A 25,613-nucleotide genomic window follows, 5' to 3' on the forward strand; every position below is an offset into this window, starting at 1 on the left:
GCATTCACAGCTTCCATTTGCTCCCCTGCAATCACCAAGAATGTGTTCTGGCCCAGGCCCACCCCTCCAGGGAACAATAACCATTTCATACATTGGCATTTAGTTACAGAGCTATGAATGCCCTATAGCCAATCAAAACAGGGTCCTAACAGATCAGACTTTGATCTTTGCAAATGAGGATATGGGCTAAAGCCACTCTGGAAAAGCTAAAAAGAGCTAACGTTCTGTTCATGGAATTTTGAAAATGCTTACTTCCCATCCACTATTACAGATGGTTCCTGAAGCAGTGATGGTGGGTATCGTAGAACAGAATGTGGACACACAGGCAATTTGTGTGTCCCAGAATTCTGACACATTCGAAAATATGTAAATAATAACAGAAATCATAATGAGTTGGTCGGATGGCATCATCGACTCAATGGACATGAGTTTGCACAAACTCTGGGAGACAGTGAAGGACAGGGAGGCCTGGCGTGCTGTGGTCCATGCGGTCGTGAAGAGCTGGATACAACGGAGCGATTGAACAGCAACAGTAACAGGAAAATCTGCGTCTTCAGATTGCCCAAAGCACGACAAACCCTCACAGATTTAATACAAAATGCCCAGCATTACTCTGGTCTTTTAAAATCAGGCACTGCTGGAGGAAGTGTGAGCAGTCTCAGAAGCCCATTTTTAGCAGAATTGAAATCAGATCCAGGGCTTGAATCACACACAGCGCAGTCTGGCCACTAAAGGCACCTTTCTCTTCATCTCAGGAAAAAAAAATTTTTTCTTCTTTATTTAACAAAGATACTGAAGATAAAGAGAAATGTTAAGCAGAAAAGCATTTAAAAATCTGCTTTGAAAAGAAAAGAATCCCCAATCCTTATAGCTCTCTGAGTATTTGCCTAGGCTAGAAGAAAAGGGGAAGAGATGACAATTGAAATGGGGTATGAAACACTCACAGGTCAACAAAACAAGCCTGCCTCTCATAGAAATCAATCTGACTTTTCTTAAGAACACTGGAAGGTCTTCCTCTCCTGCTAAGAAGAGACCCAGAAAAAAGCTTTCAGAACAACTGGAGTTGCTCTCAATTTCAGCCTCATTCTCTAAAGACACACAGCGTTAAGAACAATGTGCTGGGTCACACATGAGGAGAAACTTCAATTTTTAACCCAACCTGAGCACTTTGCAACAGGGCTTAGAGTACAAATGGGTGGTCACCCTCAGTGCATGACTGCATGGACCTTGTGGTCCAACTACCACCAGCCTTCCTCAATGCATCGTGCCCCATCTATGCAGTCACAGGCAGCCAAGGGTGGGGTGTGCCAGAGTAGATACTTGAACACAGGATCCAGTCATTTTCTACCAAAATCCAGCATAGGCTAAGGTTACTTAAGAGGTCCAGAAACCTTAGAGCAAGATGTGCCATTCAAAGTCTTGAAATTATCTTGTGTTCTTCTGAGGGCCAGAAAAAAAGAACAAGGCTTTAAAGCAACATTCTAGCAAGCCAGGACAGGCTTCCCTGGTGGCTCAGACAGTAAAGAATCCACCTGTAATGCACGAGACCCAGGTTTGATCCCTGGGTAGGGAAGATTCCCTGGAGAAGGGAATGGCAACCCACTTCAATATTCTTGCCTAGAGAATTCCATGGACAGAGGCACCTGGTGGGCTCTAATACCTACCCCATGGGGTTGCAAAGAGTTGGACATGACTGCATGACTAACACTTTCACTTTCAGGATGGTTGATGGAGACCCTGAGAAAGTATGGAGCTCTTTGTTCAGGACCAAGGCATGGGCCAGAGAGCACCTCCAGCGACTAGAGGTGTCCAGAGATGCTTGCCCAGGCACCCGGACTCATTACCATCTGAGCAGTCTGAACACATGAGGTTCTGGGGTCTTGTAGATCTTATGAATCACAGTCATGGTATTTTCTCCTGTATCTCAAAAATTAAAACCACTTCCAATCTCTGGATTCCAGTCTAGCCTGCTATCAGGACAGGAGCACTAGAGCCCTAGATGACATCCTCATTAACAAAAACAGACCTTTCAGCATGGTGTGTAAAGCAAATTTCATGAAGCTACATGCCTTTTGATCTGCATTATCATCCTAGGCATCATCTTACCAGAAGTGATATGATTATAAAGCACATAGCACTTCAAAACAAACGATGAAAGAGAAAAGGTCAACTTTCTGATAAAGCACTTAGTAAGTCTGAACTAATAACAATCCTATGCTACATATCAGATTCCAAAACACCTAAATTCAGAAAACCAGTAAGGGGACTTCCCCCCGTGGCCCAGTGACTGGAAGGGACTCCACGCTCTCAGCTGAGGGGGCCCAGGTTCAAGCCCTGGTCAGGGAACTTGAGCCCACATGCCCCAATTAAGAGTTCAAATGCTGTAGCTAAAAGAACCAGCATGCCTCAACAAAGATCAAAGATCCTGTGTGCTGCAACTAAGACCCGGCACAGGCAACTAAATAAAAATAAATACGTTTTAAAAACCATAGTAAGGATATCTCATAGTAATAGTTAACAGTTATTGAAAGCTTAAACTGGGTCAGCAACACGTCATAATTCACTGAAACCTCATAACCTCCATGACTATATATTACTACTACCTCCATTAATTATGTATTTACTTATTGCTGTTACATCCATTTTAAAGAAATCTGAGGCACAGATAACATCCAAGGATGTTCAGATGTGATAAAAACAGCTTTAAATAACTGTTGGAAGTCTGGTATCAGAATTCAATGGTCTGAAAAGCTGCATACACTGTACATTGAAGTTTTGTAAGAACTGAATTTGAAGCCATACCTGAAAAACTATCTGTTTTTCACCTTTATGTCCCCTGGCTCATAGCCCAAACCCAGAGTCAAGGCTCTCTGCACTATATTATACTCAGGGAGCTCTGTGTCATTGTAATTATAACAGTAGTAAGGGCTTGCAGTCAGTTTTTCTTTTTTTTTTTTTTAAGAGTTATCAAGACCAACCTTCAAACAATCAAAATTGATAGGAGGATGCTGCAAGATTGCTGGAAACAAAAATCCACATCCAAAGATCAATAGCATTCCTTTATACCAGCAGTAACCAGGATATAAAAAGAGGAAAAAATTGGCTTCCATGGCAAGCCAAACTATAAAGCAGATAGGCATAAATCTAAAAAGCAACTTTAGTAGAATTTTTAAAACTTCATTAAAAGATATAAAGGAAGATTTAGATTACTAGACAAACTAAACTTCTTTTACTTGAGAGAAAGACATTTTCAAGATGTCAATATTACCCAATTAATTTCACTGAAATTCCAAAATTACCTCAACAAGAATTTTAAGAAACTTGAAAAACAGTTTAATAATTATATGGGAAAGTATAGGAGTAAGGGCTTCTCAGGTGGTGCTAATGGTGAAGAACCCATCTGCCAATACAGGAGACATTAAGAGACATGGGTTCAATCCCTGGGTGGGGAAGATCCCCTGGAGGAGAGCATGGCTACCCACTCCAGTATTCTTGCCTGGAGAATCCCTATGGACAGAAGAGCCTGGCAGGCTACAGTCCATAAGGTCACAGAGTCAGATACAACTCAGGGGACTTAGCATGCATGCGTAAGAATAAGAATTTCGAAAAATACAAAGTGGGTAAACTATATTATCAGATATTAAAACACACTAGAAAACTACAGTAATTAAGACAGTGTGGTATTGATGCAGGAATAGACAAATGATCAGAATGGAATAAAGAGTCCTGAGACCAGTGTACATATTTTTAAGGACTGTATGATATACATGGGGTAAGAGCAAGCTAATCACTGTACTCCATCTGCAATCCAGTTGAAATTTATTTTTAACCCATCTTCAATTTGTTTTTCTCTTTAGAGTTAGGTAAAGATCCAAGTATATATTTTCCACATGAAAGCCAAAAAAATAAAAATAAAAACACCTAGATATGGAAATTACTGGAAAGAAATATAGGGGAGGTAGAGAATTGTCTCAAAACAGGAAAGTCAGTTGAAAGAAATGACTCCATCAACAAAGACTGAACTCCCGCACGGCAGGTGGATTCTTTACCAGCTGAGCCACAAAAGAAGCCCAAGAATATTGGAGTGGGTAGCCTATCCCTTCTCCAGTGATCTTCCCGATCAGGAATTGAAACGGGGTCTCCTGCATTGCAGGCGGATACGTTACCAACTGAGCTATCAGGGAAGCATTAACACAGCCAGATCTCAAAAAAGAGGAGTACTGAAAGCAAGACGCAATATGATACCACTTACGCAAATTAAAACACAGATAAGGATGCATGGGTGTATCTATAGTTATTTAAAAATCTAAAAGCTAGCCTGGAAGGAGATGCACTGAAACACAAGGTTGGGGGGGGGGGTGGGATTTAAGTTACACCCAATTTTTTGTCTACGAAAAATCCTTAAAAGTAAATCAGTTCAGTTCAGTCGCTCAGTCGTGTCCGACTCTTTGCGACCCCATGAATCTCAGCACGCCAGGCCTCCCTGTCCATCACCAACTCCAAGAGTTCACTCAGACTCACGTCCATCGAATCAGTGATGCCATCCAGCCATCTCATCCTCTGTCAGCCCCTTCTCCTCCTGCCCCCAATCCTTCCCAGCATCAGAGTCTTTTCCAATGAGTCAACTCTTCTCATGAGGTGGCCAGAGTACTGCAGTTTCAGCTTTAGCATCATTCCTTCCAAAGAAATCCCAGGGCTGATCTCCTTCAGAATAAACTGGTTGGATCTCCTTGCAGTCCAAGGGACTCTCAAGAGTCTTCTCCAACACCACAGTTCAAAAGCATCATTCCTCGGCGCTCAGCCTTCTTCACAGTCCAACTCTCACATCCAGATATGACTACAGGAAAAACCATAGCCTTGACTAGACGGACCTTAGTCGGCAAAGTAATGTCTCTGCTTTTGAATATACTATCTAGGTTGGTCATAACTTTTCTTCCAAGGAGTAAGCGTCTTTTAATTTCATGGCTGCAGTCACCATCTGCAGTGATTTTGGAGCCCCCCAAAATAAAGTCTGACACTGTTTCCCCATCTATTTCCCATGAAGTGATGGGACCGGATGCCATGATCTTTGTTTTCTGAATGTTGAGCTTTAAGCCAACTTTTTCACTCTCCTCTTTCACTTTCATCAAGAGGCTTTTGAGTTCCTCTTCACTTTCTGCCATAAGGGTGGTGTCATCTGCATATCTGAGGTTATTGATATTTCTCCCGGCAATCTTGATTCCAGCTTGTGTTTCTTCCAGCCCAGCGTTTCTCAGGATGTACTCTGCATAGAAGTTAAATAAGCAGGGTGACAATATATAGCTTTGACATACTCCTTTTCCTATTTGGAACCAGTCTGTTGTTCCATGTCCAGTTCTCACTGTTGCTTCCTGACCTGCATACAGATTTCTCAAGAGGCAGGTCAGGTGGTCTGGTATTCCCATCTCTTTCAGAATTTTCCACAGTTGATTGTGATCCACACAGTCAAAGGCTTTGGCATAGTCAATAAAGCAGAAATAGATGTGTTTCTGGAACTCTCTTGCTTTTTCCATGATCCAGCAGATGTTGGCAATTTTATCTCTGGTTCCTCTGTTTCTAAAGCCAGCTTGAACGTCAGGGAGTTCATGGTTCACATATTGCTGAAGCCTGGCTTGGAGAATTTTGAGCATTACTTTACTAGCATGTGAGATGAGTGCAATTATGCAGTAGTTTGAGCATTCTTTGGCATTGGCTTTCTTTGGGATTGGAATAAAAACTGACCTTTTCCAGTCCTGTGGCCACTGCTGAGTTTTCCAAATTTGCTGGCATATTGAGTGCAGCACTTTCACAGCATCATCTTTCAGGATTTGAAACAGCTCAACTGGAATTCCATCACCTCCACTAGTTTTGTTTGTAGTGATGCTTTCTAAGGCCCACTTGACTGCACATTCCAAGATGTCTGGTTCTAGATTAGTGATCACATCATCATGATTATCTGGGTCGTGAAGATCTTTTTTGTACAGTTCTTCTGTGTATTCTTGCCACCTCTTCTTAATATCTTCTGCTTCTGTTAGGTCCATACCATTTCTGTCCTTTATCAAGCCCATCTTTGCATGAAATGTTCCCTTGGTATCTCTAATTTTCTTGAAGAGATCTCTAGTCTTTCCCATTCTGTTCTTTTCCTCTATTTCTTTGCATTGATCGCTGAAGAAGGCTTTCTGATCTCTTTTTGCTATTCTTTGGAACTCTGCATTCAGATGCTTATATCTTTCCTTTTCTCCTTTGCTTTTTGCCTCTCTTCTTTTCATAGCTATTTGTAAGACCTCCCCAGACAGCCATTTTGCTGTTTTGCATTTCTTTTCCATGGGGATGGTCTTGATCCCTGTCTCCTGTACAATGTCATGAACCTCATTCCATAGTTCATCAGGCACTCTATCAGATCTAGGCCCTTAAATCTATTTCTCACTTCCACTATATAGTCATAAGGGATTTGATTTAGGTCATACCTGAATGGTCTAGTGGTTTTCCCTACTTTCTTCAATTTGAGTCTGAATTTGGTAATAAGGAGTTCATGATCTGAGCCACAGTCAGCTCCTGGTCTTGTTTTTGTTGACTGTATAGAGCTTCTCCATCTTTGGCTGCAAAGAATATAATCAATCTGATTTCGGTGTTGACCATCTGGTGATGTCCATGTATGGAGTCTTCTCTTGTGTTGTTGGAAGAGGGTGTTTGCTATGACCAGTGCATTTTCTTGGCAAAACTCTATTAGTCTTTGCCCTGCTTCATTCCACATTCCAAGGCCAAATTTGCCTGTTACTCCAGGTGTTTCTTGATGTCCTACTTTTGCATTCCAGTCCCCTATAATGAAGAGGACATCTTTTTTGGGTGTTAGTTCTAAAGGTCTTGTAGGTCTTCATAAAACTGTTCAACTTCAGTTTCTTCAGCATTAGTGGTTGGGGCATAGATTTGGATAACTGTGATATTGAATGGTTTGCCTTGGAAATGAACAGAGATCATTCTGTCATTTTTGAGATTGCATCCAAGTACTGCATTTTGGACTCTCTTGTTGACCATGATGGCTACTCCATTTCTTCTGAGGGATTCCTGCCCGCAGTAGTAGATATAATGGTCATCTGAATTAAATTCACCCATTCCAGTCCATTTTAGTTCGCTGATTCCAAGGGTGATGACATTCACCCTTGCCATCTCTTGTTTGACCCAATTTGCCTTGATTCATGGACCTGACATTCCAGGTTCCTATGCAATATTGCTCTTTATAGCATCGGACCTTGCTTCTATCACCAGTCACATCCACAACTGGGTATTGTTTTTGCTTTGGCTCCATCCCTTCATTCTTTCTGGAGTTATTTTTCCACTGATCTCCAGTAGCATATTGGGCACCTAATGACCTGGGGAGTTCCTCTTTTGGTATCCTATCATTTTGCCTTTTCATACTGTTCATGGGGTTCTCAAGGCAAGAATACTGAAGTGGCTTGCCATTCCCTTCTCCAGTGGACCACATTCTGTCAGACCTCTCCACCATGACCTGCCCATCTTGGGTGGCCCCACAGGCATGGCTAAAAGTAAATATGTCAGGGGCTTCCCAGTGCTTCCCTGGAGGTCCAGTGGCTAAGAATCTGCCTTGCAGTGTAGGGGACACTGGTTCAATTCCTGGTCTGGGAGGATCCCATGTCATGAAGTGGCTGGGCCCATGTACCACAACTACTGAAGTCCGAATGCCCCACAGCCTGAGCTCCACAGCAAGAGAAACCACTTTATGGGAAGCCCACGCACCACAACTAGAGAGTGACCCCTCTCTCTCCAAACTAGAGAAAGCCCGAGTGCAGCAGCAAGGACCCAGCACTGCCAATAAATAAATAAGCATTAAAAAAAAAAAAAGCAAATATGGCAAAACACTATGGCAATTAAATCTGAGCAGTGGGAATATGGATGTTTTTGCCAGATTAAAGATACAGAAAATGACAAGATAAACTCTTTAAGGAAGAATTCTCAAATGTTAAATCTAGACCTTCTTTGTTAACATATCAACACGAAGTAGTTTCTTGATTATCTATAGTCTTATTCTTCAAAACACAGAATAAAAATAGGGCAGACAAATAAATCCACTTATCAATCCCGTGATGCTTAATATTATGTGTCGACTTGGCTGGGCTATGTTGCCCAGATGTTTGGTCAAACACTAGATGTTGCTGCGAGGGTATTTTTTAGGTGTGATTAAATACTAAATCATACCTAAAATTTGAATTACATTTAAATATTTAAATCAGCAGACTTCTCATGAAGATTACTCATACTGGGGTGGAGACTGGCCATCCAGTCACTTGAAGGCAGTAAGAGGCTGAGGTTTCCCAGAAGAGGACTGTCCTCAAGACTGAGACACAAACTCTGCCTAAACTTGCACCCTGCTGGCTCATCTTCCAGTGTTTTGACTTGCCAACCCCCACGTGTGCATGCACCAAATCCTTCTCTTCCTCTCTCTGAACATGTGTATTTCCTCTGTTTCTCTGGAGAATGCTGACTAATACCAACACTGCAAGTTTTGGGGGCAGCCATGGTTTCTCATGACATGCCTTATACAGAATGAGAGTTGGACCAGAAAGAAGGCTGAGTGCCAAAGAATTGATGCTTTTGAACTGTGGTGTTGGAGAAGACTACTGAGACTCCCTTGGACTGCAAGGAGATCAAACCAGTCAGTCCTAAAGGAAATCTACCCTGAATATTCATTGGAAGGACAGGTGCTAAAGCTGAAGCTCCAATATTGTGGCCACCTGATGCGAAGAGCTAGCTCACTGGAAAAGACCCTGATGCTGGGAATAATTGAAGGCAGGAGAAGGGGAAGACAGAGGATGAGATAGTTGGATGGTATCACTGACTCAATGGACATGAGTTTGAGCAAACTCTAGGAGTTGATGATGGACATGGAAGCTGGGCATGCTACAGTCCATGGGGTCACAAAGAGTCAGACATGACTGAGCGACTAATAACAACAAAATGGTTTCTGAACTGAAATGGTCCACAGTTTCTATAATATTCAAAAGGGTAGAAAGTCATGCTTTAGGGGTGACAGGGAATAATGACAGGCCAGTTCAGATGGCCATCTTGGGATTAAATACACCTTGGGTATGTTTTCTAGAAACATAGATCTCACAAGAAGATAAAGGTCTTCAGTAAGATGGCTTGTTGCTGGAGCTGTGGTTTTCCAGAATTGAAACATCCCCATTGGCCTGTGATTACTTATTGGCCAGGCACTCCTGGGGAGGACACGTGTCCACACTCTTACATGAAGGAAGAAGAGGGGTCAGAGGAGTGAGGTCTAGCCTTCCTGTACCTGTGATATTTCCTGAGAATTCTCCTTGTTTCACCAAAGACACAGGTTGACAGACTGCCCAAGACTGACCACTCTCTGCAGACTGCTTCTCCATGGACGGACCTCTGCTCACACCATGATCAACAGGGTCAAGGGCTCTAGCTTCATACACGGTCCACACTCCTCATAATCTTCTCAGACACCATGCATGCCTGGATGTAAGGGCACGTTGCTATTGTTTAGTTGCTAAGTTTTGTCCGACTCTTTTAAGACCCCATAGTCTATAGTCCATGAGGCTCCTTGGTCCATGGGATTTCCCATGCAAGAACACTAGAGTGGGTTGCCATTTCCTTCTCCAGAGGATCTTCCCAGCTTAGGGATCGAACCCACGTCTCCTGCACTGGCAGGCAGATTCTCTACTGCTGACCCACCAGCAAAGTCCGGATATAAGGCTATAAGAAGCCCTAAATATACCCCTTTGCTCAGTTTAGATCTCTTACTGATTTTAGATAAAATACATTTGAGCCATTTAGTGTTCTGGGTTTTTGATCATTTTATTTATTTTGGTTTGGTACCTGCAAACCAAGAAAGTTCAAGTAAGAAACAAGAATGGACTTACTGAAGCAATAATTCAAGGTGACAACACTGTATGTTATTAAAATAACTTCTTGACATCAATTTGCATATCCTATAGAGTTAGAGGAGAACAGAGCCATCTCAGTGGAATCATGAGGCGAGCCCAAATATAAGCAATCCCTTACTGTCCCAGGTGGTGCTAGTGGTAAAGAGCTCGCCTGGCAGTGCCATAGACATAAGACATGGGCTCCATCCCTCAGTTGGGAAGATCCCCTGGAGGAGGGTATGGCAACCTACTCCAGTATTCTTGCCTGGAGAATTCCATGGACAGAAATGCCTGGCGGGCTACAGTCCATAGTGTCGCAAAGAGTTGGGCATGACTGAAGTGACTTAGCACGCACACACCACTGTCCCAATCAGAAGATAGCTGAAAAAATTCAAGGGTTAGATAATGTTAGATTTTTGGTTAGATAAATGTAAATGACAGACTATCTCATTAGATGCAAAATTATACCTAAGATACTAAAAAGTAATGTTTAAAACATTTGTATAAACAATGTAAGGTATTAATATAGCAATAAACATACTTGTATGTGTAAAAATACCACACACACAAATACTATGTAAACAGAATAAGCTAATACTAATTTAGAAATATTTCTGGTTTCTTCCCACTTCTGACTCTCACACATCACGAAAACATTTATTCAATCTTCAGTGGTCTTTTTACACCCAAGCCTGTGATTACAGCTACTTTTTTGAGTTTTCCAAACCATATCCCCTTCACTTTCATGTCAGTTATTTGGATAATGTTCTTGACTTGTTCCATATTTAAATGATCTTTAAAAGTCTTGTTTACAAAGAAATCCAACACTTGTTACTGTGAGGTCAGATGCCCAGGAATATTACTAGAGTTTTTTTTTTAACCTTTCTTTACGATTTCCTTGGTTGACCTTTATAAAGCATCCAAAATCAGCACTGATGAAGGTTATTTGAGGCTAATGTGTATTCCCTAAATAACACTTTGATGTTCAAAATAAAATAATTGTGAGATCTTTCCATGAGCATGAGAGAAGCTGTAAAGACTTAAATATAAATTTCCTCATTTCTGATACGCTTTTTTTTTGGGGGGGGGGGGCGGCGCGGATCCAGGGACCATGCTTTATATTTGACTTGGGCTCAATGAAGTAAATCCTATAGCTTCATTTCCCTCACTGCCCCCCATCTGCCTTTCTTCCTCCGCAGAGCACCCATGGTAGCAAGGTACAGAGTTACACCTGGACTTTTTCAGATAGAGCTGGGGACTCCAGGGGGATCCAAAAAGTTGAGTCTAGAAGACCCAGAAACATGTGTCTCTTCCACAGGACAGATGGGTCCTGCCGAGCCAGGCTGGGAGGCCACTGGTTTTCATTCTGTCTTCTTTTAAAAATAGTGTTTGCAGTTGCAGTGTGAAGCCTTTAAGAGTGGTAAGAGAGGGACTTCCCTGGTGGTCCAGTGGCTAAGACTCCATGCTCCATGCCCCATGCCCGGGTTCAATCCCTGGGCAAGGAATTAGATTCCACATGCCACAAATAAGAGTTCGCATGCCTCTGTGGGCTCCCCTGATGGCTCAGTGAGTAAAGAATACACCTGCAATGCAGGAGACACAGGTTCAACCCCTGGGTCGGGAAGATCTCCTGGAGGAGGAAATGGCAACCCACTCTAGTATTCTATCTGGGAAATCCCATGGACAGAGGAGCCTGGCAGGCTAAGTCCATGGGGTTGCTAAGAGTTGGACACGACTGACAAGACTAAGCACGTATGTCACCACTAAAGATCCCTCGTACCACAACTAAGATCCAGCTTAACAAATAAATAAACATTAAAAAAAAAAAAAAAAAAAGAGTGGCAGGAGAGTAATCTGCAACCGGGAGATGCCTGGCCAGCTCTGTGGTCCCGACTCCTCCTAGACACCCCTTGAAGCTTCTGAAGCAGGTGAGACCCTTAGAGGCCCCAGCAGCAAGACACTAAGCTCAGCTCTAGCACTGCCAATGGAGAAGGCAATGGCACCCCACTCCAGAACTCTTGCCTGGAAAATCCCATGGACGGAGGAGCCTGGTGGGCTGCAGTCCATGGGGTTGCGAACAGTCGGACACAACTGAGTGACTTCTCTTTCACTTTTCACTTTCATGCATTGGAGAAGGAAATGGCAACCCACTGCAGTGTTCTTGCCTGGAGAATCCCAGGGACGGGGGAGCCTGGTGGGCTGCCGTCTATGGGGTCGCACAGAGTCGGACACGACTGAAGTGATGCAGCAGCAGCACTGCCAAAGGCAAAGGGAGCCAGGGAAGCCTGCATGTAAGAGAATTCTCTGGAACATTCTGAAGAAAGACCTAAATACCTTGGGAGCATAAGTGGGCCCCCACAGGTTACCTATTTCAGTGACTGGAGTGGAAGGAACAAGGGGCAATGCTGCAAGCTGTACAAGGTGTTGGTGCAGCCCTCGAATTTCAGTTCAAAGGGGATGGGTGAAGGAAGAGGGGAAAAAAAGAGGATAACAATGATAAATCTATATCGACAGTGTGATACTGTGACTTAGAGTAAAAAGTATTTAGTCTTTGCCCACCGTTCCTGGCACAGCACTCCTAAAACCCTTGAAATTCAATACGTGAGAGTCATAGGGGAATCTTAAATATTCTATTCAGTCCTGGAAATAGTTCCAGAGCAATCAAAGTAAAATGAGTATCTTTTTAACGAGTCTCTTCCTTCTTTAAAAACTGGTTATTTATTCAGCTGCATCTTCGTGGCTGTGGGCTTTTGTCTAGCTGCAGCAAGCAGAGGCTGCTCTCTGGTTGTGGTGCACGGGATCCTCATTGCAGTGGCTTCTCTTGTTGTCGAGCCCGGGCTCAGCAGTTGTGACCTACAGGCTTAGTGGCCCCGTAGCTTATGGGATCTTCCCAGATCAGTGATCAAACCCACGTCTCCTTTATTGACAGGAGGATTCTTAACCACTGAGCCAGCAGGGAAGCTCCCCGCAAGTCCCTTTCAATCTTATCTGAGCTGATGATAATGTGGTGACTTCTGCAAAGTCCTTAAGGATGGACGCTGGTTGCAGGGGTGGGGGCGTGTGGCAGGCATGATTAGAAGGTTGGAACTGTTCATCCCACCCCACCCTCCCTTGACCTCTGCGGAAGGCAGAGGCATTGGAAACTGAGTTCAATCATCAATGGCCAATGAGTTCATCAATTGTGCCTATGTAATGAAGCCTCCCCCCCAAAAAAACCCAAATGGATGGGTTCACAGAGCCTCCAGGTTGAACACCTGGAGACGCCATGCCCTCTCCCCAAATCTTGCACGCGCGCTATGCATCTCCCCACGTTGTGTCCTTTTTATAACAAACCAGTAATCCAGCAAGTAAACTGTTTCTTGAGCTCCATGAGATGCTCTAGCAAATTAATCAAACCTGATTAATTAACCCTATTAATTAATAGGAGTGGTTGTGGAAACCTATTTACAGTCAGTTGGTGAGAAATGCAGGTGAAACTTGGACTTCTGACTGCCAGCTGGAGCGTGGGTAGTGGGGGGCGGGGGACAGTCTTAGTGGGACTGAGCCCTTAGCTTGTGAGATCTGGTGCCACCTCCAGGTAGACAGCATCAGAAGGGCACTGAGCTGGAGGGCACCCAGCTGGTGGTCCCCCACCACACACACACACACACACACAGCTGGTGACCCAGAAGGGAGGAAGTGTTCAGAGACTACTCTGTATAACGTAGCTGAAAGCAGCAGAGCTTTTCTCCACAAGGAGGACAGAGTAACAAAGAGGAAACCCTGGAGGTAGGAACTCAGGGTTAGCTGGAGAGAGTGTTGCTGGAATTTGGCTGATTCAGAAAAGCTACCTCCAGGGCAGATGACCAAGCCTAGATTCTCCCCAGTAGACTTGGACAGGTTTATCCCAAAGTAATACATTGGAAGGACCGAAGCTCCAATACTCTGGCCACCTGATGCGAAGAGCCAGCTCACTGGAAAAGACACTGATGCTGGGAAACGCTGGAGAAAAGGGTGGCAGAGGACTAGATGGCTGGATGGTATAACTGACTCAATGGACATGAGTTTGAGCAAACTCTGGGAGATGATGAAAGACAGAGAAGCCTGGCGTGCTGCAGTCCCTGGGGTTGCAAAGAGTTGAAAATGAGTCAACCACAACAGCAATACATTGACCCAGCACTTTCAGAAGTTTGCAACAAGAACGATAGGGATTTGTCTCCTCCTCCTTGGTTTTTCTCAATTCAGAAAACTGACCTTTAACCCAAGCCTAGTTTTATAACTGAGGAAACAACTCAGGGAAGTTGTGAGATAACAGTTGACAAAGCACATCCTGAAAGGAGAAGCAGCAAACCCAGCTCCAGGGGCCTGGGAGCTAACTGCATGAAGGGCTTTCACATGCCCGGCACGGAGATGAACTCTTTCTGTACATTACCTTGATCCTTATCACCAGCTTAGGAGGGAGCAACATACACTATCCCCACTTTAGTTTCTCTAACCAAGGCAGAGAAACTAATGCTCCACAGGGTCATTTGGCAAGAATGCGGACCAGCTGGGTTTAGAACGGCATTCCTCCTCTGACAAGGTGTATCTGTAGAGTCAGAACTGAGGTGATATAGCACCTCATCCTGCTTATGTACTTCTGGGGATGTCATGGAGCTGTGAGCCTCAGTTTTCACATCTACAAAATGGGCATGACGATGACACAGCTTTCTGGAAGTGAAATCTTTTGTGTTAAAGCTGCCAGGACAAAGCCTGACAAGCAGCGGGCACGATCCCCTGCACCTCCTTTCCTCATCTCCCTGAACCTAAGTCTTAGAGGGGAGGTATAGCAATTCATCAGCCTCCAGCTGATTTGCATATGGGAGAAAATGTAACACACAGAGAAAGAAACACTAACTACTGACATTCATCTTATCACATGCAGACCTAGACCACTCTACTTTGTTTCTGTTCATGAAAGAAAAGGGTTCTTCTTACGCATCTTAAACCAACTTTAAGTGTGATTTAGTGGAGCCAAAGATTTCTTATTTTATAGGGAACACCTTATCCTCTGGTCCTTGTGCTAGCCATCATCACAGGAGTAGCGCCCATCAGCAAACGCCCTCTGCAAGCAGTTGAGCCTGACTTGGAGATCTCATCTCCCACAGATGAGGTCTGGGACTCTGGCTCCAATAACCACAAAACTTATAACTCACTTGCCCAACCCAACCCCAGCACCTCGCACGCCCACATAAAATGCTGCTCCCAAGCTTAAAGTTGGTGAAGGGAGATGGCCAAGAGTGGCTGTGGGTTGGCCCAAGTAAGTATTCCCCCAGCTGTCTACACGTGGGGCCAAGGTTGGAGCCTGGGTTAGAATCCACCGTCTGCATCCTATTAGGCCCTTTTATGAGCTCAGAGCGTGACTATCTGGTTTGCATTTGCAACACAGAGGGAAGCAATAAGGGACAGCAGAGAGGCTTTCTAAGGGGCACCTCATGGAAGTTTTACCAAACAGCACCTACGAGTGACCAGGCAGACTGACCTGGAGAGGGCTGGTTGAATGAAACCCTGGGAAGAGAGTCAAGAGCACCAAGTTCTGGCATCGTCCATACCATCTGTGCCCCAGAACAAGGGGCACTGAACCACTCAGCCTGAGCGTCACCTAAAAAGGATGAAATGAGTAAGATATACTCCGAGATTCCTTTTAGTTTGAAAATTCTGTAATTTCAGCTCTTGATGAACTCCCCTTTGAGAAACATTATGAACTCTGAAAATGCATTAATGCGAATGCCTAGCATAATGAGTTGCCTATTGGTCCCTGGTCATTGTTCACTTTATAAAAAAAACGAGCCAGTGCTGATCAAGATAAACCTAAAGGGTATTTAACAACAACAACAACAACAGTCACAGATATACCCACATACATGCCATATGGGGCTTCCCAGGTGGCGCTAGTGGTAAAGAACCTGACTGCCAATGCAGGAGTAAGAGACGAAGGTTTGATCCCTGGGTCAGGAAGATCCTCTGGACTGGGAAATGGCAACCCACTCCAGTATTCTTGCCTGGAAAATCTCATGGACAGAAGAGTCTAGGAGGCTATACAGTCTATAGGACTGCAGAGTCGAACACAAGTGAGCCAACAGATGCACACAAATATACTACATACCTACACGCACACCTGTATGTATATTATCTTACTTCAAGAGTTGCCAACTGTTGTTACCACTATATGTACTAGACATTATAGGGAGAAGGCAGGATAACAGTCCCCTGTCCCTCACCATCTAATAGAAAAGACAGAAGAGGCACAAGAATAAGATGACAGCTCTTGGACAGGACAGGATGTGATTCAAATTCAGATGTGCTCAAGTAAATGCAACCGGTATTTCAGAGCCAGAAATGACAATCATGATTTTCTATGAGAAAGACGTGGCCATATGGATGATGTCAGTCAGGGTTCCCAGCAGAAAACCGAAGAGATACTCAAAAGGGTTGAACTCGAGAAAGTTATATACAGGGGATATTTGCAGGAGGATGAAGCACCTAGAAGCTGGCAATAGCTGGGAAACTATTAGCACCTACAGGTCTGAGGGGCAAGGGGAGGAAATAGTGTGAGCTGGGGTCATGAGCCCGAGCTGTCCATAAGAGTTCAGAAGAAATAAGCCGTTGTTAGGACCTTGGCAAGGCTGAGGGGAGAGCAGTGAGGAGGATAAATACCCCAACACTCTTTCCTCCTGCCTTTTGATCCCCTGCCTGTACCTGTTGCCTGAACCCAACCAGAAACAGGATAATGGAGCCTCGATGTTGTCGTTCCGGACACTTGGTCCAAAGGAAGGGAGAAAATGACCTGAGGGAGGAGAGAGAACATGCAAACACACACACACACATATGCCCACATGCACAGACGCTGGAGATGTATTCAAAGTGAAAGTGAACATGTTAGTCGCTCAGTCGCGTCCGACTCTCTGCGACCCCATGGACTGTAGCCTGTAGGCTCCTCTGTCTATGGGGAGTCTCCAGGCAAGAATACTGGAGTGGGTTGCCATGCCCTTCTGTAGAGGATCTTCCTGACCCAGGGATTAAACCTGAGTCTCCTGCACTGCAGTCGGATTCTTTACCAACTGAGCCACCACTTGTCCCAAATACATCTCTAACGTAAAAAAAGAAAAAAGTCCAGAAAAAAAAAGATTTGTCCTACCAAAAGATCTCACATAGGATTAATCTAAGTTTTAAAATCTTTTTTAGCCACGCCACCGGAGAAAGCAATGGCAACCCACTCCAGTACTCTTGCCTGGAAAATCCCATGGATGGAGGAGCCTGGTAGACTGCAGTCCATGGGGTTGCGAAGAGTCAGACACGACTGAGTGACTTCACTTTCACTTTTCACTTTCCTGCCCTGGAGAAGGAAATGGCAACCCACCCCAGTGTTCTGGCCTGGAGAATCCCAGGGATGACGGAGCCTGGTGGGCTGCCGTCTATGGGGTTGCACAGAGTCGGACACAACTGAAGCGACTTAGCAGCAGCAGCAGCCATGCCACATGGCATGTGGGACCTTAGTTCCCTGACCAGGGATCGAACCTGCATCCCTGCATTGGCAGTGCCAAGTCTCAACCACTAGACCCCCAGGGCAGTCCCCTAATCTAAATTTAAACAAAGTCTTCCAACAAACCTCAAGTAAATGTGTACAAACAGAAACTTTTTAAACTGCAAATAGTTTCTACAAAATGCTCATATTGACACATGATATGTATGTTTACTTTTGTTTACAAGGAAGTTAAGGCATCCACTGGCCAGACAAAATTGTTTAAATTTTCCTTAACCCTCTACCCTCACCCACCCCCAATTTCCAAAGATAAAGTCCCAAGTTTGCACACGAACACATTTTTCCATTTATATTTTCTATCAGTTGGCAATTAAAACAAGAATCCCAGAGGTCAGCCAAAAGTCTTAAAAAACAAATGAAAGAGTCAGATACATTATCTCTGGATTCAAAAGCGCAAAACGACATGTTATGAGAAACCACCTGGAAAACGGCACTTGGCAGGCGCCATTTCAGAGATCCGCAGTTCAAACGTCAACTCCCTGCCAACTAATACTTAACCTTTACCAGAGACCCTTGGAGAAAGTTCTGGAAGTGTGGAGTACTGAAGTCTCTGTAACGCCATCTGCTTTTGTACAGAGTTCCAGTGATGGTAACGGGAACCTGGCGCTGGGGTGAGCATCAGGATTGCTCCTCAGGGTGGCAGAGGGTGGGGAGAGTGACGTTTGCAGGGCTGGCAGAGGAAGAGAAGGGTTAAAAGATGTCTCATGGTCACTCCCCAATTAGGGACCACATGTTTGAGATTTCTCAGGACAAACTCAATCTCAGATACCCTAGACCATACTACTTACATGTCCAATCCTGGGGAAACAAGTTACACAAATCATGGTGCTTTAACTTGATGGGGAAATATGCTGCTATTAAAATTAATGAGTCAGTAATGACATGAAAAATCCTTGCATTTATTCACTCACAGTAACAGCTGAATCCCTATTGTATACTACAGATGGTGTAAGGGTGTTCCGGCTGTAATGATGAATTATATAGCATGAAGCATACATGTTATATAGCACAGAACTAGACTGCCAACGTCTGAATCTCTGCTTCACTCCTGAAAAGCTGGACAACCTTGAGCAGTTTCCCTAAAATACTGTGTGCCTCACGTCATCTCCACTGTAAAACAGGAATAATAATGGTACCCTCTCCATAGGATCATTGTGAGGTTAAGTTCATAGTGTAAAGCTTGTAATAGTGCCTGGCACAATACGAAGTGCCCATCCTTACAGTCTTGGTTTGGTGAGGGATGCAAACAGGAACACGACGGTATAATGCTAAGGGCAATCAAAGCCTTCCCTTCGGGCTAACATTGAACTGGGAATGGAAGAGATCAGGAGGGCCTCCTGTTCACAAAAAGAGGAGAGTCACTGCACGAGTCAGACTGGAGAAAACTGGAACAGTCCGTCTGCTTTTTCCTGCATTCCACTGAGCACTTCCGGAGTTTATTTCATCTTACAAGCTTCCCCAAGACTGGGATGCACAAAAGACAAAGGGTGGAAGACAGAGGAAATGATACCAAGTGTGCAAACAGGCCTGCCAGTCCCAACCACTGCAGGGGTGAGTGGTAACAGGCGCTTGGCTTCTCACAGGCTCCAGTACGTGGGGTGTCCTTGTGACCTTGTAATTTTAAGAACAGTCTTCATCTCTGTGACAGCCCCCAAAAGTTCTCTGGCTGGGATTGGGTAGCAATCTCCAAAGCAAAGGAATCCTCTTTTCCCCTCCAACTGTCTCATTGGTTATTCTTTCCTTTGAAGTTGGAAGAGAGAACAAAATTACTTTCATCTGCCTGGAAATCACCAGAGTAGAGAAGAATCCTCCCTGGAATCAGAATGAGGAATCAGGCAGCTCAGATCTTCCGTAAGGTGAGCCCAGGGTGTGCTTAACTCCTTTTGGAAATGAGGCGGCGTGTAGATCAACATCCACCTGTGTTAGCTTGGCAGCAAATGATACCAAACCCCGATTCCAAACGGCCTGAACAAGGAGGAAACTCATCATCTCACAGGATGGGAAGTGTGGAGAAATACGGTGCTTCTTGAGGACACTCAGGGATCTGCTCTCTCCTAAGGCTGGTGGCAAGATGCCTACAGTAGTTCTAGGCAGCAATGCGCCAAGAAAGCAAAGGGTTCGATTGTTTTGTGTGTCTTTTTTTTTTTTTGGTAATGAGCACGCATCCTGCAAGAAGCTCCACAAGAGACATTCCTTCGCACCTCGTTGCCCAGACCTGGATCACATACTCTTTCCTTTACGCATCCCTGGGGTGTGGGATGGAGGTACCATCCCACAGATGAAGTGAACGGATCATCTCACATAACGGATGCTACCAGGTCCACGTGACCACCGAGCCTGCAATAGGCTTCTGGCCAGGACCAAAGGAAGAAATGAACATGAATGTATTTCAGGAGTTAGCATGCTCTACGGTTACTCTCACATAATAGAATTCTGGTAAGCCACAGCATCCCATTCAGAAATGCTTTGGCCTTATGCTCCACACATAAGAAGAATCACTGACCTGATGGAGAAGATGCTAACATACCTGGTATAAATGCCCAAGAACCACTCTATCCAGGGTCTGGACATCTTTAATGATCACTGCTGAGCTGACAGTACATCGTGGCCTGTTAGTATTCTGTCCCAAGGGGGCACCCGCAGCAGAGGGGTGTAAAAACAGAACTGAGAGAAGGGAGAGTTACTTGCCAGTACACCGTGATAGACTGAAATGAGAGAAAAGTTTAAACTGGGCGGGGCAGGACAGGTTTGCTAAACTCTTAAAGTTCAAAAGAAGAAACAATGTAACAAAATTTTGGAAGCTGTAAAGTGGTCTAACCCATGGTAACTGACAGAAGACACCTAGCGCACCAGGATGGGAAGCCTGGAAACAGAGCTCTAGCGTCTCTGGAATTAGGGGTACCAGGTACTGGGGCCCCAAAGCAGGAGAGCTGGCTGTGAGTCTGTGCCAGAAGCTGTCAGACCCTGGGTCTCCCCTCTCAGCCCTGGCTCCAAAGTGACTGCCTGCATTCTGCAACCCATTTGCTCTGCTGAATCAGAGTAACTGTGGACTCAGAGACACTTCAATGTAGCTGAGAGAAGGGTTGAGCTTAGAAACAGGGAAATGGGAGAAGGTTCCATACCAAATGCTGGTTTCCTGGTCTCCATCTGAGTCTGGCTCATAGAACGCAGCAGCCACCAATTCCCCTCGGCATCGAGATTTCTCTTCAGTTTCCTTTGAGGGAAAGACCTTCCACCCACAAGTGGAAATCCTCCAATAAAATCCCTTGGCAGGATAATCCTACAGGTGGCTGCACATGTGACTCACCTGCGGCGCTCTTTGTAATCACTACTACCTGAGCCCTAGCAAGACCCAACATCATTCAGATATTTGGGCAACTTAAATGGAAAGTTTACTGTGTGCCAGGAATTGTTCCAGGTTCTAAAACACTGTTCTAGGTGTTCCTTCTTGGTAAGGTGGAACTGATCCTGGGTGTCAGCTCCATCCAAGCGTGCAGACTTTCCAGTTAACTTCTCAGCAGTCAGTTCCAGGATCCTCAGACATCTGAGCAAAGCCTTTAACATGCAACAGATTCCAAAACAAAAACTAAGAGGAAATCAGAGGAAAACAAAAAGCACAGGGAGCAGAGGGCCACTTCAAAGAAACTGCCACTGTGATCCTTGATAAGAGTTGAGGGTTGAAAAAGCTTTTCATCTATGAAGTGAGAACAGGAGGTTACAAAAAGAAAATTTTGGAGATTTTAAAAGAGCTCTTGGAAATAAGAAATTTGATGACAGACATGGGAATTCAATACATTGGTTGGAAGATAAAATGAGGACATATCCCAGGAAGTAGAACTGTTTTAAAAAAGGAGAAAACATAGGGAAAAAGTAAGAAAATTAGAGATTCAATGTATGAGGGCCCCATTTCAACTTAATATGTGTTCCAGAAGAGGACAGAAATCAGTTTTTTTAATATTCCATAAAACAGTTCAGAACTCAAGGACATGATTTTCAGATTGAGAAGGCCCACTGAAAGCCAAGTAAATTGATGGGAAAAAAAAAAAAAAGACACAGCAAGGTGTACTGAATGAGATTTCATTACAGAGGGAAAGGACATTACAAAGACAAGAAAATCTTTCAGAGAAGGGGAAATGATTCTATCCAAAGCATCAGGAGTTAGCATGACAGACATCTCAATGGCAATAGTGAACCTGGAAGAACAAAGTGTTCCAAATTCAGAACAGACTTCCAACACAGAGTTCATACCCCTAGTAAACTATTAATCTAACTTCGAAGATCTCAAAAAACTTATTTCCCAGGCAGTCTTTCTCAGAACTACTAGAAGATGTTACCAGCAAGAGAGCAAAAGCGAAGAAGGAAGACACGGGTCTAAAAAACAAGGGATGTCACATGAAGAGCAAATGAATCCCTGCTGTGATAAGGAATTCCAGGATGACAGCTGTGCCTCTGGCCCTCGGCGCAACTCCACAGTGAAGGAGACCAGAAGGCTGGGATGAACCAGGTGGAACGGGACACGCCTACTATTCAGAAACATGGGCAAAGTTGAAGCTCTTGTCTCTGGGGCACAGAAGCTGAGGTTGGTGAGGGATGGGTCAAATAACTGCTGTTTCTATGTATAAGCCTTCTAGAAATATATGGCTTTACAATCATGTCTATGAATAGCTTTGATAAGGAAAGAAAGGAAGCTCAGGCAATGAATTAGATTCCAGAACGAAAACCTAGGCAGAGATCAGGAGAACCTGCTTCTCTAAGCAGCAAAGGTTATTTGGTGAAACCTCTGAGAGAGAGAGAGAAAGAAGAGTTGATGCTAAAGGCAGCAAAGGCTGAGCACCTGGCAAGCAAGTGTGACAAGAACTTGAGGGCCCAGGAAATAGGCAGGAAAGGGGTCCCTCTTCCCCTTCAAGGAAACAGTTCCTGAGTGTGACCTGCCTGAGTTATTGAGATTAGTAGGAATACGGGATTAAAGGGAGCTGTGCAGGCCAAGCATGTGGTTGGGCAATTTACAGAATAAAGAAGGCAAGCAGAAAGGCGGTTTGGGGACACCCTGCTGCTCTTCAGACAGGCTGTCTTCCTTCTCCCATGGGTTATCTCCTCAGACAATCACGCTCAGCTGCACCAGCTCACAGAGCTCAAGGCTGAAAGGGCATGGGCAAGCCTGAAATCCTGGGTCCACACTGGTTTCCCCATCAGTTTCCCTGGTACATCCTATTTCTGTTTCTTCTCTGTGTAGCAGTCTCTGAGGACTTTTTTTTAGAGTCTGGCACAGGCCTGGTTTCCTAAAGCCCACCTACCTATGGATCCCAGAGGCAGTACAGGAGGGACCATGGGTTTGACCAGCAGCCCTGAAAGCAATTAACTGTAGGTGGGCCTTGTTAACTTTGTTAACACCTCAGTAAAAGAAGAGTGCTGTGGCCTTCTACAGGTTAGTGAGATTAACCGCTAGATTAGCATATGGTGGTAGGGAAAATCCCTTGGGGGCTTTCCATGTGGCTCAGTGGTAAAAGAATCCGCCTGCCAATGTAGACATGGGTTCGATCCCTGGGCCAGGAAGATCCCCTGGAGTAGGAAATGGCAACCTGCTCCAGTATTCCTGCCTGGAAAATTCTATGGACAGAGGAGCCTGGTGGGCTACAGTCCATGGGGTCAAAAGAGTCAACACAACTGAGTGAAAAAGCACAAAGGCAGATCCCCTTGTACCTTTTCGATTCATCTGCAAAGTCAATGTACAGTTGCAAAACAGTATAGGAATGCAAAGGCTAAAGGCTGAAAGTACTGTATTTTATGTGTATTTAAAGATACTTCTCCATGAGAGTTTATGCCATCCCCCTTATGATATAAAACTTAGCCTGACCTATTTTTATGAGAAGCATTTACTATTTACATTCACAGAAATCTTTTCTTCCCAGAAGTGGTTCCCAGAGTGACAGCTATAGTTCCCTCCTCTTTACCAGCCCCATCTCATCAGACAAAATTTGACTTAATTTTCACTCCTAGTGTTTACAAACTGCTTACAAGAGAGTTGCAACACGACAGAAAATGTCATTCTCTTTCCCCAAAGCCCTCATCTTTAAAACCTTTGATTTGTGAATGCGACAATCAAAACATTTTGTGAATTAGGGGTGGGGGAGTTGTCCAAGCAGGCTGTTTAGTAGTTCAGGGCGAAGATCTGTCCCCAAAGGCGATTATAAGCACTTGAGGGATCATAAACAGTTCCTGCTGGCAGGAGAGGCAGCTATGCTGTACCCAGACTCATTCCCTGCTGGCCGTAGCGAGAAGCAGGGGGTGAGGGCAGCGTTAACAGATGCCTGGTTGCTGGACACCCTCTCTCCCTTCCTGGGCTTCAACAGCATTGCTTTTCCGCGGTGACTATCAGGACCTTGGCTCTGGAGACCCCCCGGACTTGTCCCTCGTTCCCCCCAACCCCGCCGCTCACACACACACACACACACACACACACACACACACACTCAGGGCGCCTCCTTCCGTCTAGTAATTGACAAACCAGTTCCTCGTCCGGTACTCCTCCCAAGGAGCACAAACCATCCGTAAACACGCAAATCTCCCAAATCAAAAACAAGACACCCAAGGGGTCTGCGAGATGAGCGCCGCGGGCATTCGGCGGCGGCGGGTGTTTCTCGGAGGAGGCTGGGGCTCAGTGTCCACACCCCCGCAGGCAGCCTCAGTCGGCACCCCAAAGCCGGATCGCATGGGGGACGCCTGAGGTTTTTGTCTGCTAAAGCAGATTCCTACCTGCAGTTCTGAAGTCACCTTCGCGGGGCGGGGGGTCTCCTCTCGACGTCTTCGGCGGAGGCTCGGTCGGGAGCAGCCGGCCCCGCGTAATCCTCTCTCCCGGGCGGGGCTCGCACGCCCCGGGGCCGAGCCGGAGCCTAATCACCTGCTGGGCGCGGGCGGGGCGGGGCGGGGCGGGGCCGCTCAGCGCGCGCGCCCCGCCCGGGAAGCCGGCCCCCTGCGCGCCCCCCGACGGCCCTTCCGGAGCACGGTTCCCGCGGGGAGCCCCGAGCGCCCCGCTCCGAGCGCGGCAGGTCTGCGGGAGGACGCCCCCTCCGCAAGCCCGGCTTGGGAGGTTTTGAAAAAGACTGTAATGGAATCCCGGCTCGCCTCGTCACTCCCCTGGCTCACTTGTCAAAACTCCACGGCATTCCAGAATCCCTTCCCCGGTCACTCCCCCCACCCCCACCCCCTTCGCAGTCGGAAAAGGAAACCGCACCGGGGAGGTTTCGGGGAGTTTGGGGTTTCTGATGCAGACACCTTTTGTTTATGTCAACTTGCTCCGGAGCTTCCAGCGGTAACTGGGAGCAGGTCTGAGGAGAAAAACGCCCCACCCAGATAACCCTCGCCCGGTCAAAAGTTCTCCCTCCAGCCGCCGCGAGGAGCTCCAGCTCCCCGACATCAATTCATTTCATAACCGCTCCGTTTCATAATCGGCGGCAGCATGGGTCCTTACTGGGGGTGGGGTGGGGTGAGGGGGAGCCCCACACCAGAATCAACAACCATCGCACTGGGCAAGCTAGCAGGCAACTTTCCAGAAAGCTGCAGTGAGATTCTTTCTGCTGGAGAAACCAAATTTAACCACCGCTGAATTACAATCGCCGGCGACTGCACGACTGAAGCATTTCCTTTATACCTTCTCGGGCTCCCGCGCCCCTCCTGCCTTCTGCGGGGTTCAGTCATCGAGACATCCCCGGGAGAGGCATGAATGGGCTCGGGCCGTGCAGACGTCTCTCCAGCTGCAAACTGATGAGGAAGCCCGACCCACGAGGCTGAATTGTTTACCTCACACCCACTGAGGGCTTCCTGTCTTAAATTAATAGGAATACAAATAAGACAGGAAAACAGTGTTTGCTTTTCTTAGAGCAAGGGTGAGGGCCTGCGGAAGGGGGTGGGGTCGCCCCACATTTCATTGCGTGAAGAGGTTGCTTTTCAAAACTTCAATTGTGTTCTATTCCTTTTCCCCACTTGTAACACTTGTTGAAAACGAAAAGCATCGCTGTGCCAAACCTCAAACCATCAAGGAACTTCTGCTCAAAATACGTTTTCACCTGGCTTGGGAAGGGATCCAGGCTGGAGCTCCCAGGAGGAACGACAGATCTGGGGACCTCCTGTGGTTGAAAGGCACAAAT

General features: G+C 45.6%; 1 protein-coding gene across 8 annotated transcripts in view; it reads right to left on the bottom strand.

Moving 5' to 3' along the window:
- PDZD2 (PDZ domain containing 2) overlaps window positions 1-25,613 on the bottom strand; it is a 411,535-nt gene that overhangs the window by 200,291 nt on the left and 185,631 nt on the right. For 2 of the 8 annotated variants that reach the window (XM_069555962.1, XM_069555959.1), the window contains exon 1: window positions 24,223-24,900. The exons of 5 other annotated variants lie outside the window; for them this stretch is intronic. The gene's annotated coding sequence lies outside the window, so the exon portion shown is untranslated. Of the gene's footprint in view, window positions 1-24,222; window positions 24,901-25,117; window positions 25,140-25,613 lie in introns of those variants that run through there. One more of the 8 variants, XM_069555960.1, reaches the window with a different exon arrangement.

Source organism: Ovis canadensis, chromosome 16 (assembly GCF_042477335.2).
Source record: "Ovis canadensis isolate MfBH-ARS-UI-01 breed Bighorn chromosome 16, ARS-UI_OviCan_v2, whole genome shotgun sequence".
In the NCBI taxonomy this organism is placed as follows: Eukaryota; Metazoa; Chordata; class Mammalia; order Artiodactyla; family Bovidae; genus Ovis; species Ovis canadensis.